Genomic DNA, 17,493 nt, shown 5'->3' with positions numbered 1-17,493 from the left:
GCACCAGTACTCAAAGTCTCTTATTATTGAAGGCCAACATACTATTCCCTTTCTTCATCACCTGCTATACATTTGTGCTTACTTTCAGTGACTATTGCACTAGGATAGCCAAGTCTTGATACACCAACCTCTTTGCCGATTTATCACTATTCAAATAATAGTGTCTTCATGTTTTTGCTACCAGAGTGGACAACCTTATATTTATTCACACTATGCTTTATCTGCCAGGAATTTGTCTACTCGGTCAACTTGTTCAAATCACACTGAAGCATCTCTGCATTCTTCTCACATTACACCCTCCCAACCCAGCTTTGTTTCATCTACAAACTTGAAACATTTAGTTCCCTCACTTCAATCATTATATATTGTAAAGAGCTGAGGTCCAAACACTGATTCCTGCAGTGCTCCGCTGGTCACTGGCTGCCAATCAGGAAAAAAAAATTCATACTCTTTGTTTCTTATCTTTATTCATGTCATTATGCTGCGCCTAGTCATATGTGCTTTAATTTTAAATGCTAATCTCTTATGTGGGTCCTTATCAAAAGACAAATCACATCCACTGGTTCCTCCTGATCTACTCTACTATTTCTGGTAGATTTGGTGAGCAAGATTTCCTTTTTGTCAATCCATGCTGACTCTGTTTGATCCTGTCACTGTTTTCCAAGTACTCTGCTATTAAATCTGCATACTACTAAAGTCAGGCTGACCGATCTGAAATTCCCTGTTCGCTCTCTAACTCCTTTGTTTAGGTAATGAGGTTATATAAGCTACCCCCAATCCATAGGAACTGTTCCAGAGTTTACAACATGTTGAAAGACAACCACCAATGCATTCACTATTTTTATATCTACTTCCTTAGGTACTTAGGGCCCAATAATCTATATCCCAGAGAATTTATCAGACTTTAATCCCATCGATTTCCCCAATACCATTTCCCTTTGAATACTGCTTTCTTTTAGTTTCTCCCTCTCACTAGACATTGTGTTCCCCAACCCCGGTTTGAAGAAGGTGGACTAGAAAACTGAGAACAACTTGTCTTCAGTTTGCCATAAAAGGATTCAAAACAAACCTTGAAAGAAAGTAGTGGAATTTCCTTTTTGTCAGGATTGGGGATTAAATATTTCTTCAAGTTTGATGAAGCTGTACCATGCACAAAAGGTTACTTGGTTTAGCTCAGCTTTACAATATTTTCTTACGTTGATCTATGTTCATTAAGACTTTTATTTTGTTAATAATGCTTCAGTTTTTTTATTAAGATTTTGTAATGTCATAAAACACTGCAATCGAAACTGCTGGTTGGGGGAGTTCATTCCATAAAAGCCGTGACACAGGTGCCTCTGATAACATGGATCCAGGGAACAGGAGAGTCGACGTTTCGGGCACAGGCCCTTCTTCAGGAAGAAGGGCCTGTGCCCGAAACGTCGAATCTCCTGTTCCCTGGATGCTGCCTGACCTGCTGTGCTGTTCCAGCAATAAAGTTTCAACTTTGATCTTGAGCATCTGCAGACCTCACTTTCTCCTCTGATAACATGCTCTTGAGCAAATGCCTTCTGTAGATGTTCCATCATTACTTGACACCAGTTCCCAAGTTCAGAATTGTCAACTCTCATTGTCTCTTCTTCCTCCACATGCCCCACACACACACCCACCCACCTGATTATCCTTTATGTCACAGGCCAAGACTACACTCTATACCCAAGCATTGGAAGACAATAAATACCTGAAGAAGTCCATTAGACTCAGTAGCTTCCTGTGCTTGATTATCTCCATTCTCTGCTTCAGTTGGTGGGACATTAGGAGCAATAAGCAGAAAGCTTCTTCAGTGAATCCATCCTTGCATTTCTCCTTCCTATCTGGAGCCTTGTGCATGAGACATGGTTCGTGCTGGTGGTTCATCAATTTCCAGACCTCATATCTCTGGTTATCTTCTTCCTCATCCTCCACTGTGCCAGCAAACTGTTTACAGCAGCACAAGAATCATTTATTATTTCTTCACAAAAACCATAAAGTGAAGTTGTGCAGTAATGAAATGAAAATGCCTCCAATGCTTCCTGGAGCAAGTGATGTTTCATTTGAGTTCAGTTTTTGTGCACCTGAAAATCTGGTCATGATTTGAAGAGACCCTCAACATTAGCTGTGGACATATAATGTTGGAAGCTTCTTTGCATATAATATAGCTTGGGTGGGGTGAGACTTTTGATAGACTGTTTAAACACAGGAATTGATAGGTGGCTATTAGGAATGTGTAATAAATGCTGATCTAGTCAGCAATGCTCATTCCTATGTTTTTAAAGTCTTAGAAGATCGTGGAAATGCAGCTATATAATTATTATGTAGATAAAGCACTTGCCTATTTGTCCATGACCTTACAGGCCATTTCTTTCTTTTTTTGGTTGTTGTTACAGAATTTTAATATGGAAGAAAGTTTCTAACAGGTCAATTCAAAGAAACTATTTTGGAGAGACTTTTGCATGAGCTGATCTTCATCTGCAAAAAAGGAAAAATCTATCATTAGATCTATGACTAACTTCATAGCTTCAAGCTACAGGCAATGAGCTGACACAGCAGAGATAGACTATGAGCTTGTAGAAGTAGTATTTCAAGGTGGCAGCTGCTATTAAGATTTCTGTCATACTGTAACAAAGCCTTTTACAAATGTCAGATTGAAAATAAGGTAGTTTAGAAATTCTTCAGAAAGCTTAAGTTCAGGTGCAACCGTCTGCACATTTCCAAATGACTCTTCTGACTTTTCTTCTGGAGTATTTCTCATTACTGCAGATTCAGCGAGTTTGTTTTACGAGAGGCTAGCCCAGTGGGTAGTTAATGATCAGAGACTTGATCTACACCTGAATATTGCTGAGGGTTTCATGGTGACACTTGGGGTTAGTATTAGTAATCAGAGAGACCAGAGAGTTCAGCCTGCAATTAAGTACCTACAGATAGTAACTTGCACAGGGTATATTTACATGGTGGCACAGTGATAACGTCATTGGACTAGTAATCTAGGGACTTGGGTTCAGATCCCACCATGGAAGCTGGTGAAATTGAGCCTCAGTTATGGTGACCATGACAGCTATAACTGATTATTCTCAAAATTTAACTGCCTTCTGAAATGGTCTAACAATCATTCATTCAAGGGTAATTAGGGGTGGACAACAAATACTGGTCTTACCAACGACACCCACATCTCATGAAAGAATTTCACAAAAAAGGACAATAGCAAAATTGTTATTGCTTCTGTTCACATCCAATTTGTACCCTTCCTATTCCAGAATACAGTAGCACGGTTGTTCAGTACACAAATAACATCTTTGAGTAATCCACAATGCAAGAAATATGGCTAAAAGTTTAAATGTGATTCCTCTTTGACCTAATCTAAATGTTCTTTATTCTTCTGTTTGATTTTTTTCAGTTCTAGTGTCTCACTTATTCATTTCAGATCATTTGCCTCCTTCCCAGATTGCTTTCATTTTTCCATTAGTTCTTCTTAGCTCTTCCTGATTTTCAAAATTGTATTACTGTAAATAATTAACTAAGATTTTTTGCGGGGCTACAAGGAAAAGGTGGGGCAGTGAGACTAGTGGAAACCAGCAGAAACAGCATGTACTGAATGGTTTCTTTCAATGCCATAGCCTTTCTATGATTCTATAAACATTCTTAATCTTTCTTTTGTGACTAAATACTCTGAGGCAAATTCAACACCACCATCCTACGTGTATTTAAAGCTGGTTTGCATGCCACAAGTGGAGAATGAACTTGTTCAATAATGACTCGAGAAAAATTCAGAATCTCTCTCCATCCCAAACAACAATCTGAACCATTCCAGAGATTTGATCCCAAAGGTGCATGAAAATTACTTCTTGTGTATACTTCTGCAGAACAAATCAATTCTATACTCGCTAAGTATGCTAACTGCTGCTCAACACATTACAGCTGACAGCAACATGAAAATACCATTGTACTGATGGAAAAAAAAAACATGTATCATTTTAAATTCAATAAATGTGCAGGTACCTGCAGTATTACTTCTCTGCCACTGGAGAGCAAAAATATATCTTATTTAGTTGTGATCTGATACACTCACTGGGGAAGCTGTGCTACTGCCACATTATACATAATGTATTATTTATCATGAAGATTTTAGTACTTCCAGTTGACCACTATACTCAGTTGGGTGTCTTTAAGAACTTCTTTTGTTTTTTGTCAATAAAAATTGGGTCAGCCTGGGAGATCCAAGATGGTGGCAGTCTGAATGGTCTGCTGTGCTGGGCTCTGTGCCATACCCTCTGGCAAGGTGGACCTTTAACCCCCTCAATAACCATCCCTAGTAGAAAAAAATTGCTAATATAAACTTACTGAACGTCTGGAGCTGCTAAAATTGTGGTTTAACAACTTTAAGACCAGGATGAAAGCAAGTAAAGGAAAGGGGCAGAAAGGAGTGCAGCAAGCAGGGCACGCCCCAACTGCATCAGGGGCGCCTGCAGCTATTGCTCAAACTCCCAGGGTGACCACTTTGCATTTAATGGGACAGCAGCGGTTACTCTCTGAGTTTGCCAAGCTCCAAGAAAAGTTCGAAGCAGCAGTGGAACCACTATCTGCCATGCTGAAAAAGCATCTGCAGGATGTTGAAATGTTGGACCAGAAGAGTAGAAGTGGTTGAGCAGAGAACTACAGCATCCGAGACCGTGGCAGAGGTTTAGGGAGGAAGGATCGGAATGCTGCAGGACCAGGTTCGGGTCCTTCAGGAGCAAGTGGACGATCTGGAAAACGAAAGTAGAAGAAAAGAGTTATGGCTGGTGGGTCTTCCGGAAGGCGAAGACCTCTTTGGATAACTGGAGAAGTAGCTCCCAAAGTTCCTGGGCTGGAGTTGGAGTCGGGCCTGTTCAATAAGGACAGGTCCACCGAATCACAATGCGCAGGTCCAAGTGCAACTCCTGCAGTATAAAGAAAAACAGTTAGTGATTGAAACAGCAAGAATTCTGGGAAGAGATCTACAGGCTTTAATGCACAAAGGCTCAAGAATAATGCTTTTTCAGGTCTTCTCAGGAGCCATAATTAAGAAGAGAAGGACATTTGATGAAGTTAAGAAAAAATTAAGGGATCCGAACATTCGAAATTCCTTGAGGTGCCTGGGTGTGTTGAATTTCGCTCATGGAGGAACGGTATATAACTTTGATTCAGCAGGAAAGGCGAAGGACTTCGTGAATTCTTTGAATTAAAGGACTCGGGTTGGGGTTGGGGAGGCATCGTTACAGACAATGGTATGGTTTTTAAAAAAATTTTTGCCCTTTTTCTCCTCTCTTTTTTTTGTGATTATTGGCTTTATACTGCCTTGATGTAAAACTGGAATTACTTAGTATATCGGTCAGTTGGGTATTATCTGGGGTCTTTTTTTAAAACTGCTGTCCTTTTGTTTTTGGATTGGGGGTGGCTATACTGTGGTTAAGATGTATGGAGAAGGGAGGTGGGGGAGTGGACATTCATTGTTAACTCAGAATGTGAATAACATGTTTTCTTCATCTGTGAGTAGCCGAGGGCTAAGGCACAACTTCAGCTGGACAGAGCCAGGATGGTATCAAAGATTGGGAGGAGTGTCCCCTATAAGCAAGTGGGGGAGATTCCTGTGAATTGGGGGTTATTTGGGTGTTTGCTTAAGTTAAATGTAGTGTATTTTTTTATTTGCAGTAGTTTTTATAGGAGTAGTTTTTAGACTTTGTAGAGTTAATGTCTACACCTCAGATAAGCTTCCTCCTCTTACAAAACCATGGGCTGCCCTGGATGACCATGGCTAGTGATTTGTTCAGGCAGTGCACCTGTAATGTGAAAGAGAGCCATTCCCTCATTAAAAGAAAGAAGGTGCTGTCAACTCTGAGGAAGGAAAGGGTGGACATCACCCTGCTGCAAGAGATGCATTTAACTAATAAGGAACAGTGGTGTTATGATAGGGTATTCTTCTCCTCCTTTAGCTCCAAGAGTAGGGGAGTGGCTATACTGGTATGAAGGAACCTCCCTTTCCAGGTAACTGACCAAATCAAGGACGAACATGGACGGTTCATCATTCTTTAACCTCTAATACATGGAGAAGAGTGTGGTGACCTGAATGTGTATTGTCCCCCAGTGCACCCTGTTAAATTTCTAATTGATGCAGTTGCTAAGTTAAGGAGTCTTGGGGTGTGCCGCATGATCATAGGAGGGGATTTTAATCGCCCAATGGATCCCAGGGTAAACAGGGTGCCAAGGGGCCCGGCAGGTATGCCCACGCAATCTAAGCAGTTGGTGGATATTGAGTCATAGAGATGTACAGCACAGAAACAGACCCTTCGGTCCAACTCGTCCATGCCGACCAGATAACCCAACCCAATCTAGTCCCACCTGCCAGCACCTAGCCCATATCCCTCCAAACCCTTCCTATTCATATACCTATCCAAATGCCTCTTAAATGTTGCAATTGTACCAGCCTCTACCACTTCCTCTGGAAATTCATTCCATACACCTACCACCATCTGTGTGAAAAAGTTGCCTCTTAGGTCTCTTTTATATCTTTCCCCTCTCACCCTAAGCCGCGACATGACCTCTCAACTCCTGTACTCAATACTCTGACCAATAAAGGAAAACATACCAAACGCCTTCTTCACTATCCTATCTACCTGCGACTCCACTTTCAAGGACCTACGAATCTGCACTCCAAGGTCTCTTTGTTCAGCAACAGTCCCCAGGCCTTTACCATTAAGTGTCTAAGTCCTGCTAAGATTTGCTTTCCCAAAATGCAACACTTCACATTTATCTGAATTAAATTCCATCTGCCACTTCTCAGCCCATTGGCCCATCCGATCAAGAACCCATTGTAATCTGAGGTAACCCTCTTCACGATCCACTACATTTCCAATTTTGGTGTCATCAGCAAACTTACTAACTGTACCACTTATGCTCACATACAAAATATTTATATAAATGATTAAAAGTAGTGGAGACCAGACATGTATGAGGAGTTGGGATCAGTGAATGTGTGGAGGCACCTCCACACTAATGGAAAAAGCTTTACTTTCTATTCCCACCCATACATCTGCCACACACGAATTGACCTTTTTTTATGCCATTGGTTTTTTTTATCAGAACATTGGCGTGCAAAATTGGGAATATAACTATCTCAAACCATGCACCAGTGTATTTAGATGTTAAAATCAAGGATGATGGAATGGATGCATGGCACCGGCGCGTGGACCCATTCCTGTTAAGAGATAGCAAATTAGATTAGATGCCCTACAGTGTGGAAACAGGCCCTTTGACCCAACAAGTCCATACCGACCCTCCGAAGAGTAACCCATACAGACCCATTCTCCATATTCACGCCTGACTATGGACAATTTAGCATAACCGATTCACCTAACCTGCACATCTTTGGATTGTGGGAGGAAACCCACGCAGACACAGGGAGAATGTGCAAACTCCATACAGTCACCCAAGGTAGGAATCAAACCTGGGTCCCTGGCTCTGTGAGACAGCAGTGCTAACCACTGAACCAGCATGCTGCCCCACATTGAGTACATCACAAGAAAGTTCAGGACCTTCTGGAATATCAACTCAGGTACGGTCAGTAATCCGGCAATACTTTGGGAGGCTATGAAAGCATATTTACAAGGCCTGATTATTTCATATTCAACAACTAGAAGGAGCAGCAATGAATGCTGGAGACCTGACTGAAGGTAGCTGATGAAACATATTATAATAGACCTTCATTGGTCAAGCTGCAGTGGATCACAGCCCTCTGGGCGGCTCTCAACTCATTGCACATACAGGTGGCAAAAAAAGGTCTCTTTTGCGAAACAAAGATTGTTTGAATTTGGAGGTAAGCCAGGTAGACATCTGGCTAGAAAGAAAAATGCTTCCCAATCTATTATGTCGTTAGAGGGCTGGCAGGGTTACCTGTGAGTTGAAGAATATCAATGTTAGATTTAGGGAATATTTTGCAGAGTTTTATCGGATGGAGGGAGATTAACATGGTGCAGCAAGAATGCAGTCCTTTTTTGAGAACCTGGACCTCCCCATTATAAACGCGGAACAGATTTCCTTGTTGAATGCGCCTATGACGGTACAGGAAGTGCAGGAAGCAATAAAGCATCTCCAGGGTGGCAAAGCACCAGGACCAGATGGATTCCCAAGTAAATTCTATAAATATGTTGGTGGAGCCACTTTGGGGATGTAGAGCTATTCATATACACAGGATTGTCTACCACCCTCATGAAGGCAGGCTAATATCTCCCTCATTTTAAAGGGGAAAGACCCCCAAAGAATGTGCTTCATACAGACCATTTTCAGTGTTGAATGTAGGTTTTAAAATTCTATCCAAGATGCTGGTGCTGAGGTTGGAGAAGGTGTTGCCCTATTTTATAAAAGAAGATTAGATGGGTTTTGTCAAGGGCCGTAGCTCCTCCAACAATATCAGGAGGGTACTGAACATAGTGCATGTATGCCAGCAAAGATTGATCCTGGGTTTGGTGGTCTCCCTAGGCGCAAAACAGGCATTTGATCGGATAGAATGGCCGAACCTGTTCGCGGTCCTAGAGGGCTTTGGTCTTGGGGGAAACCTTTGCCAGATGGGTGGCGGTATTGTATAATGATCCTAAGGTGGCGGTCATCACAAATGGTACCAAGTCCCGTAACTTTAATATTGGGAGAGATAGTCGACCGGAGTGTCCTTTTTCACTGCTGTCATTTACCTTGGTGATTGAGCCATTAGCCGAGGCTATCAGGACAGATTCTGAAATTATGGGGCCAGGGGTGGGATTGGGGGAGCATAAGATCACCCTATATGCTGATGATGTCCTTTTGTTCTTGGCTAATCCAGAGGAGTCCTTTCCTTGATTGATTCAAACAATTAAGTTATTTGGCAGTGTTTTGGGATACAGGGTCAACTTTACAAAATCAGAAGCCATGCCGGTGGGGGACTAGTGGAGGTGCCTGATCTGAAGGGTGGAATGCAGTTACCGTTTAGATGGTCGTCAAAAGGTTGTTTTATAATTGGGAATTTTTATTATCCCTGCCTTCCACCAGCTATATAAAGCTAACTATGCATAATTACTGGAGAGGATAAAACAGGATTTGCAGCGGTGGGAGGGATTACCGTTATCATGGTTAGGCCGAATAGTCCTGATTAAAATGTTCTTCCTCGCCTGTGGTATCCTGTGAGAATGCTCCCATTGTTGCTACCCAGATGAGTATTATGGATGGTCAATGGTTGGCTAGGTTCTTCTATTTGGTGTTGCAGGCACCCCAAATTAAATTTACGAAATTGCAGCTCTCGCAGGGTGAGGTGGGGGTGGCCCTTCCGGACTTGAAAAGATAGCAAGTAAGCGCTTTGTTAGCATATGTGGGTGACTGTGTATGGGGGATTGGGAGTCAATTTGGCTTGATGTTGAAGCTTCGCAGTTGAGATGTTCCCTAGTTAATCTATTATTCATAGATAAGATGAAATTCATGATCGAGCAATGTAAGAGCCCAATCATTTTAAATACGGTGAAAGCCTGGAGGATAATGAGGCAAGACAAGGGCAATTGGCTTAAAACCTTGTCGTTTATTCCATTGGTGGGAGCCCAAGGATTTAAACCTGGGGCAATGGACTCTGGCTTTAAGCAATGGGAGAATAAAGGAATCTCTTGTTTGGGAGATTTATTCAAGTGGGAGGTCTTGATGTCATTTAGCCAGCTAAGGTCAGAAATATGGGTCGTCTAATAGGGATCTTTTCTGGTACTTCCAGATAAGGAATTATTTACAGAGGGAGACTACACTCCTAGCTCAGTTTTACAAGTCAAACATGGAGAAAAGAGTGCTCCGGTGTACAGGTGTCCTTTCGGTTAGTACTTAGTATCATTTACAAAAGAGACGTGCCTTAGGAGATGTGGAGGGACTCTGTAGGACATGGAATTAGGAACTACAAGAGGATATTTCATTTGAAGTATGGGAAGATATATGGAAAAATGTAAGGAAAATTTCAATATGTAACAATGTGCAGGCCATGCAACTGAAGATTTTACACAGGGCTCATATGGATCCAGAGAGGCTAGCTAAGTTCAAGAGAGGAGCATCTCCAGGATGTTCCAAATGTAACATTAGTATAGGCACTCTTACACACTGCTACTGGTCCTGTTGTAAGATCCAGAGATACTGAAGTGCTATAGTAAGGGAGCTGAAGGACATCCTGAGGATTGAAGTCAAAGTGGATCCAGTATTTCTTCTTCTGGGGTTGCCAAATTTGCCCTCTCTGGGGGAACACGGGAAGAGGCTGTATAACATTCTTACCCACATTTCGAGGAAGAACATTTTAATGAATTGGACATTGGAAACCCCACCCCCAGGGTCTTATGGGTGGTGTAGGCTGGTGATAAGAGCATCTCCCCCAAGACTACCTCTCAAATTTGGTACACCACAAAACGGAGCAGTTTTATAAGATGTGGCAGCCCTTTTTAAATTATATTGACACAGACTTATCAGCAATATTGAATAGGACAGTGGTATAGCCATGGGAATCAGTCTTGGTGCCCTGGGAGGGGGAGGCTGGGGGAAAAGAATACAGGCACAATGACTGGTGCTTCCAGGTATGGGAGCCTCAGTGGAGGTGTGATGAGTGAAATAGGATAAAGTAGTATGTCATAATTTGAGTTCATTTGAATTCAACTTAATTATTTTTTATTTAATTTGTAGTTTAGTTTAAGTGGATACGTTTGTTCTGGTAGAATAGTAGATAATTCATTATTAATAGTATCGTGATATGACATTGTTGTACTGCCTCTATCTTTCCGTATTTTGGTATTGTTCTTTTTTGTATTTAGATGTTCTGTAAAAGATTTGAAAATGTTTCTAATGAAAATATTTTATGTAAAAAAAGTTGGGTCAGCCAAACTTTTATTCTAGTTTAATAAAATCTTTTGCATGATGAACAAATAAAACACTTATAAATTGATGATATTTCAGGTTATTAAATGGGTGACACCTTTAAGAAAAGCAGCTATATTTTTGACGGGAGAATACGCAAAAGAGCAAGGTGCCAATTTTATCTTGAATGTCAAACACAAAGTAAGAACATGAGAAATAGAAAAGAGAAAGACATTTTTTTATCCCGTTGTGCCTACTTTGCAATTCATAGGCTTCTGACTTTCTCCGTACAAACACACTTCAACACTCTACTCCAAACCCTTGATTCTCTTAGTCACCAAACTTCTGTTCACCACTGACTTTTATATACTCAATGCTTGAATATCAACAGCTGTGTAAATGTGGAGAATTCCAAAGGTTCACAATCCTCTGAAGAACTCATTCCTCAGTTTGGCCCTACATAACCAATCATCTTATTCTAAGACTGTGTCCTCCAATTCTAACTTCTCAACCAAGGGAAATATTCTCTTAACATCTACGCTGTCAAAGTGCGTAAGTATTTTATATGTTTCACTGAGATCACAGCAATAACAGCTTAAGTTTACACAGTAACTTTTAACCTAATGTAATATGAAAAAGTGCTTCACTGGAGCATTATCAAACAAAGAATGATGTAAATCTACATAAGAATGTGTTAAGTCACATGACCAAAGGCTGGTCAAACAGGTAGACTTTAAGAACTGTCTTAAAAGAAGAAAGTCAGCTAGAGAGGTGAATTGAAGGTATTCCAGGGTTTGGGGTCGAGACAATTTAGGGTGCAGTCATCAATGGTGGAGTAATTGTGATTGGAAACATATAAGAGGTCAGAATTAGATTAGATTACTTACAGTGTGGAAACAGGCCCTTCAGCCCAACAAGTCCACACCGACCCATGGAAGCGCAACCCACCCAGATCCCTTCACCTAACACTACGGGTAATTTAGCATGGCCAATTCACCTAACCTGCACATTTTTTGGATTGTGGGAGGAAACCGGAGCATCCGGAGGAAACCCACGCAGACACGGGGAGAATGTGCAAACTCCACACAGAGTCGCCTGAGGTGGGAGTTGAACCCGGGTCTCTGGCGCTGTGAGGCAGCAGTGCTAACCACTGTGCCACCATGCCATCATCAGTTACATTAGCACAAATATGTTTAATCATTATCTTGCTTGACTGGAACTAGCATAGGTTAGCGAGCACAGGGGTGATAGGAAATGGGATTGTTATGAGTTAAATCACAGACAATAGCATTCAGATGACCTTCTCCCAAAAATGTGTTTTAAAGGAACTGACTTAATCATGCTTCCTTGAGTTAATGAAAGATTGAGTTTATTAATTACTAGATATAAGAAGAAATAATAACGCTGCACACATTGAAAATGAGAAGTGAGTCCAAAACAAAAGTTAAATGGTATAGAATCCATTTATGGGTCAGTAATGAAGAGTAGAATGTGGAACATTAACATGTCAATTTCAAGATTCTTGAATTTGCAGAATAGCCGGAGGTCTTTTGACCAGTTCTCTTTTGAATTGGCTTGCTAACTGGCCTTGAGCAGTCAGATCAAGAGAGCACTTCTTTTGTCCCATTTCTATTTGAACTGGCTGGCTGATTGATTGCCAGCACCCAGAGCAAAAGACTTCTTTACTCAGAAAAGATTTACAAAGATGTTGCCAGGGTTGGAGGATTTGAGCTATAGGGAGATGCTGAACAGGCTGCGGCTGTTTTCCCTGGCACGTGAGAGGTTGAGGGGTGACCTTATAGAGGTTTACAAAATTATGAGGGGCATGGATAGGGTAAATAGACAAAGTCTTTCCTTAGGGTCAGGGAGTCCAGAAACTAGAGGGCATAGGTATAGGGTGAGAGGGGAAAGATATAAAAGAGACCTACGGGGCAACTATTTCACACAGGGGGTGGTATGTGTATGGAATGAGCTGCCAGAGGAAGTGGTGGAGGCTGGTACAATTGCAACATTTAAGAGGCATTGGATGGGTATATGAATAGGAAGGGTTTGGAGGGATATGGGCCGGATGCTGGCAGGTGGGACTAGATTGGGTTGGGATATCTGGTCAGCATGGACGAGTTGGACCGTAGGGTCTGTTTTCGTGCTGTACATCTCTATGACTCTATGTCACAGCAAGTGTCATATGCAGTGTAAAAGCTTGTCACAGTATTGAAGATCAGTTTGCCAACAGAAATCAGAATAAGTGGGTCATTATCAAGTTGGAAAGGTGTAACCTTTTAGAATTAGAACTCCTCCTGTGTGGGAACAGGCCCTTCGGTCTAACAAGTCTACACTGACCCTCTGAAGAGTAGCCCACCCAGACCTATTTCCCTACATTTAACCCCTGAATAATGCACCCAACCTACACATCCCTGAACACTGGGTAATTTAGCACAGCCAATTCACCTAACCTGCACATCTTTGCATTGTGGGAGGCAGCCAGAGCACCCAGAGGAAATCCAGACAGACGCAGGGAGAATGTGCAAACTCCACACAGATAGTCGCCCAAGGCTGGAATCAAACCAGGTCCTAGCATCATGAGGCTGAAGTGCTAACCACTAAGCCACTGTGCCGCTCCTTGTAATGAGTGAAGTGGTATAGGGATCATTGCTGGGACCTCAATTATTTACAACCAATGTTAATGACTTGGATCACAGTACTAAATTATGCAAAGATAGGTAGGAAATTAAGTTTAGAAGAGGACTTGGCTCTGCAAATATATATTTTAATAGTTTGAGTGGACATAAAATTGGCAGGAAGAATGTAATGTGGGCAGGTGTGTACTTGCATGAATGGGAAGCAGAATATTATTTAACTTGCATATGCTTACAGCATAGAAGGAGGCTTCCTGTCCATGCCAATCAACAAAGATCTGACTACACTGGGCAACATCGTGGTTCAGTGGTTAGCACTGTTGCCTCACAACTCCAGGGATCTGGGTTCACTTCCAACCTCAGGTGACTGTGTGGAGTTTGCACATTATTCCCATGTCAGCGCGGGATTCCTCCCACAGTGCGAAGATGTGTAGGTTAGGTGAATTGGCCATGCTAAATTGCCCATAGTGTTCAGGGATGAATAGATTAGGTGCATTTGTCAGGAGAAGTCTTGATTAATAGGTAGGGGAATAGGTCTGAGTGGATTACTCTTCAGAGGGTTGGTATGGACTTGGGCCAAATGGCCTGTTTCCACACTGTAGAGATGAATACACTAATCTCATTTTCCAGTCTTTGGTCCATAGCCCTGGAGGCTATTATAATACAAATGAAAATCTAAATAGTGCTTAAATGTTACCTGACTTCTTGATTGAAACACCTTAAATTTATGTCGCCAGTTGTTGGCGCTTCTACAAATAGAAACATGCTTTCCTATCCATCCTAGCTAGGCCCCTCAGAATACACCTCTGTCAGGCCCCACCTCAACCCTCGCTGTTCGCAGGAAAACAATCCTAACCTCTGAAATCTTTCCTCATTGCTCAGACCCGCCATCCCAGTTAGCATCCTGATAAATCGTTTTTAGTGCAATCAAATTCTCTCTATAATGTGGTGACTTGTACACGGTACTCCAGTTGTGGCCTAACCAGCATTTTATCCAGTTACAGCATAATGTCCTCACTTTGTATTCTGGTCCTTAGCTAATAAAGGATCTTATCACCTCACCCACCTGTCCTGCTTCATTCAGGAATCTGTGGATTATGCAGGTCCCTCTGATCTTCAATACCTTCTAGAGTCCTGCCATTCATAATGTAATCCATTACTTTATTATCCCTCCTCAAGTGCTTTACCCTCTCACTTTTCTGAGTTGAATTCAATTTGCTCTGTTCACCTGAGCAGACTATTGATAATTTCCTGCAATTTATAGCAATCCTTTTCATTATTTACCAACCTACCAATTTTCCTGTTAGTGATGTGCAAGCTTCTTGGTTCCAACTCCCACATTTAAATTCAGATTATTAGTGTACACCACAACAGCAAGAAGTCCAGCATAGAGTCCTGAGGAATCCCACTGGAAATAGAGTTCCAGTCATAGAAACATCTCAGCTTCCTGGATCTCAGCCAGTATCAGATCCAACATGTCCCATTACCTTGGATCCAATACATTCTTACTTTCTTGTCTAGTCTTCCATGAGGACCTTTATCAATAGCCTTGATAAAATCCATATAGGTTTGAAAATTACTGTAGGGTGCCTGATATCTTGTCCCTTGCCTTCCTCAATAGCCTGCAAAACCTGTCATCTGGGCTTGCTGACTTATTAACTTTTATGGCCACCAAACCCACCCAACCTCCACCCCCACCCCCCACAGTATCTCCTTTCTCTTTCTCTCTACATACTGCTCACTTCTCTATGTCGCTAATGGGCCGCAGTACTCTTTTGCTCTTTATATATATTTTAACAACACATTTTTCCTTTATTTGACCTACCAATGCTTTCTTGTGAGCTCTCTTTGCTTTCCAGATTCCCTTTATAAGTTTCCCACTCCATTTTCTATACATTTTGAGGGACTCAGTCATATCAAGTCCTCAATGTCTGCCGTAAGCACTTCTCTTTTTTTAATCCTATACTTTACGTCCCTTAACATGCAGGGTTCTCCGGTCTTGATCCCACTCTTTCTCTTTACTGGAACATATTTGCCCTATACTGTCACTATTTCCTCCTTAAATGCCTCCCACCAACACAGTTTTAACTGCAAGTAGCTGGCTCCAAGTCCAAATTGTATCTTGTTGAAGTAAAATGAGCCTTTCCTCAATTGGAACCTTTATTCCCAGCCCAACCTTATACAAAACTGTTCCAAATCTAACTGACTCAGGGTCACTATCTCCCCTACTGATACCATGGGCTCATTAGATTAGATTCCCCTACAGTGTGGAAACAGGCCATTTGGCCCAAGTCCACACTGACCCTCCAAAGAGTAACCCATTCTGATCCATTTCCCTCTGACTAATACACTTAACACTGTGGGTAATTTAGCATGGCCAGTTCACCTGACTTGCACATCTTTGGACTTTGGAAGAAAGCCAGAGCATCCGGAGGAAACCCACACAGACATGGGGAGAATATGCAAACTCCACACAGATAGTTCCCCCAGGCTGGAATCGAACCCAGGTCCCTGGTGTTGTGAGGCTGCAGTGCTAACCACTGAGCCACCATGCCGCCCATTTCTGAATAATAGGTTCAGAACTCCTCCCTGCCTCATTGGGCTTTCTATGTACTGGCTAAAAAAATGTCTCTTGGATACAATCTGAGAATTTTGTTGCCTTCTATTGTGTATACTGTTATGGATCAGGCCAGACCCCCTCAAAATACTTCAAGAAATTTTGCTCATTGTTTTAAGCAAGTGTAACATGGATATTCCAGGAGAGATGCCACTGGTCAAACCAAGTAGTTTTCACAAAACAATTAAAACACAAACAAAAGGGAACAGAATTACTGAATAACCTATCTGAAAACCCAACAGATCATCCCAACTTTGTGATGCTGTTCCAAATACTTGTAACAATCCCCATACACACCCCTTGGCACAAAAGGTAAAATCAAACACAGGGTTTTACAGGAGACAGGTCAGAGAGATAGGAGGATCAGCATGGACCTGTGTCTTTTGGGTCCTGCAGCTTCACAACAATACTTGACAGCTTTCAGCGAATAGCCAGACCAAATCAAACCAGAGAAACGCTGAGCTAGGAGAACTGGCTGCCCCCTTTCATTGCACAAGTGTTTTATTTTGCCTGAGGCTGTATCTGTTAGCTATAATCAAATTGGCCCTAAAGCCCTTCAAACTCAGACTTTAGGGAACCTGTGCTTTTACGACCTCCTGAAAAGAAACAAGGACAACATAACCTTGTTAAAGGAGCAGCATCATCACACTTCCTCCCCTTAAAAAAAACCCGTCAACATCCAAAGATGGCTTAGTTTTAAAACCCTTTTAATCCTATGTTGTTAGTACACTACAACACCCATATACATTACATTGACAATAATTATGCAAATATGTACTACTACATTTTGTTTCAGTCTGTTTTACTCCTGCCATCAAATGCCTCAATTTCTCATTGAACTCTCAACAATGCATCAGCAATGAAGCGCAATTTTCAAATTGAATGATTGTAACAACAAGCTCCATCGAAATAGTCTGGCATTTATGACCTTAAATTTCTCCACAAACTTTGATGAGTTATGGTCAGTGTATATGATTGTCTTAGATCATGACTGGTAATCGACACGGACATTTACTATAAACCGACCGACTCCCACAGCTACCTAGACTACACCTCCTCCCACCCTGCCCCCTGTAAAAACGTCATCCCATATTCCCAATTCCTTCGTCTCCGCCGCATCTGCTCCCAGGAGGACCAGTTCCAAAACCGTACAACCCAGATGTCCTCCTTTTTCAAGGACTGCAATTTCCCGCCAGACGTAGTCGACGATGCCCTCCACCGCATCTCTTCCACTTCCCGCTCCTCCTCCCTTGAGCCCCGCCCCTCCAACCGCCACCAGGACAGAACCCCACTGGTCCTCACCTACCACCCCACCAACCTCCATGTACAACATATCATCCGCCGTCATTTCCGCCACCTCCAAACGGACCC

The sequence above is a fragment of the Chiloscyllium plagiosum genome, chromosome 24 (genome assembly GCF_004010195.1).
Source record: "Chiloscyllium plagiosum isolate BGI_BamShark_2017 chromosome 24, ASM401019v2, whole genome shotgun sequence".
NCBI lineage: Eukaryota > Metazoa > Chordata > Chondrichthyes > Orectolobiformes > Hemiscylliidae > Chiloscyllium > Chiloscyllium plagiosum.
Note: the sequence above shows the minus strand (reverse complement) of the source record.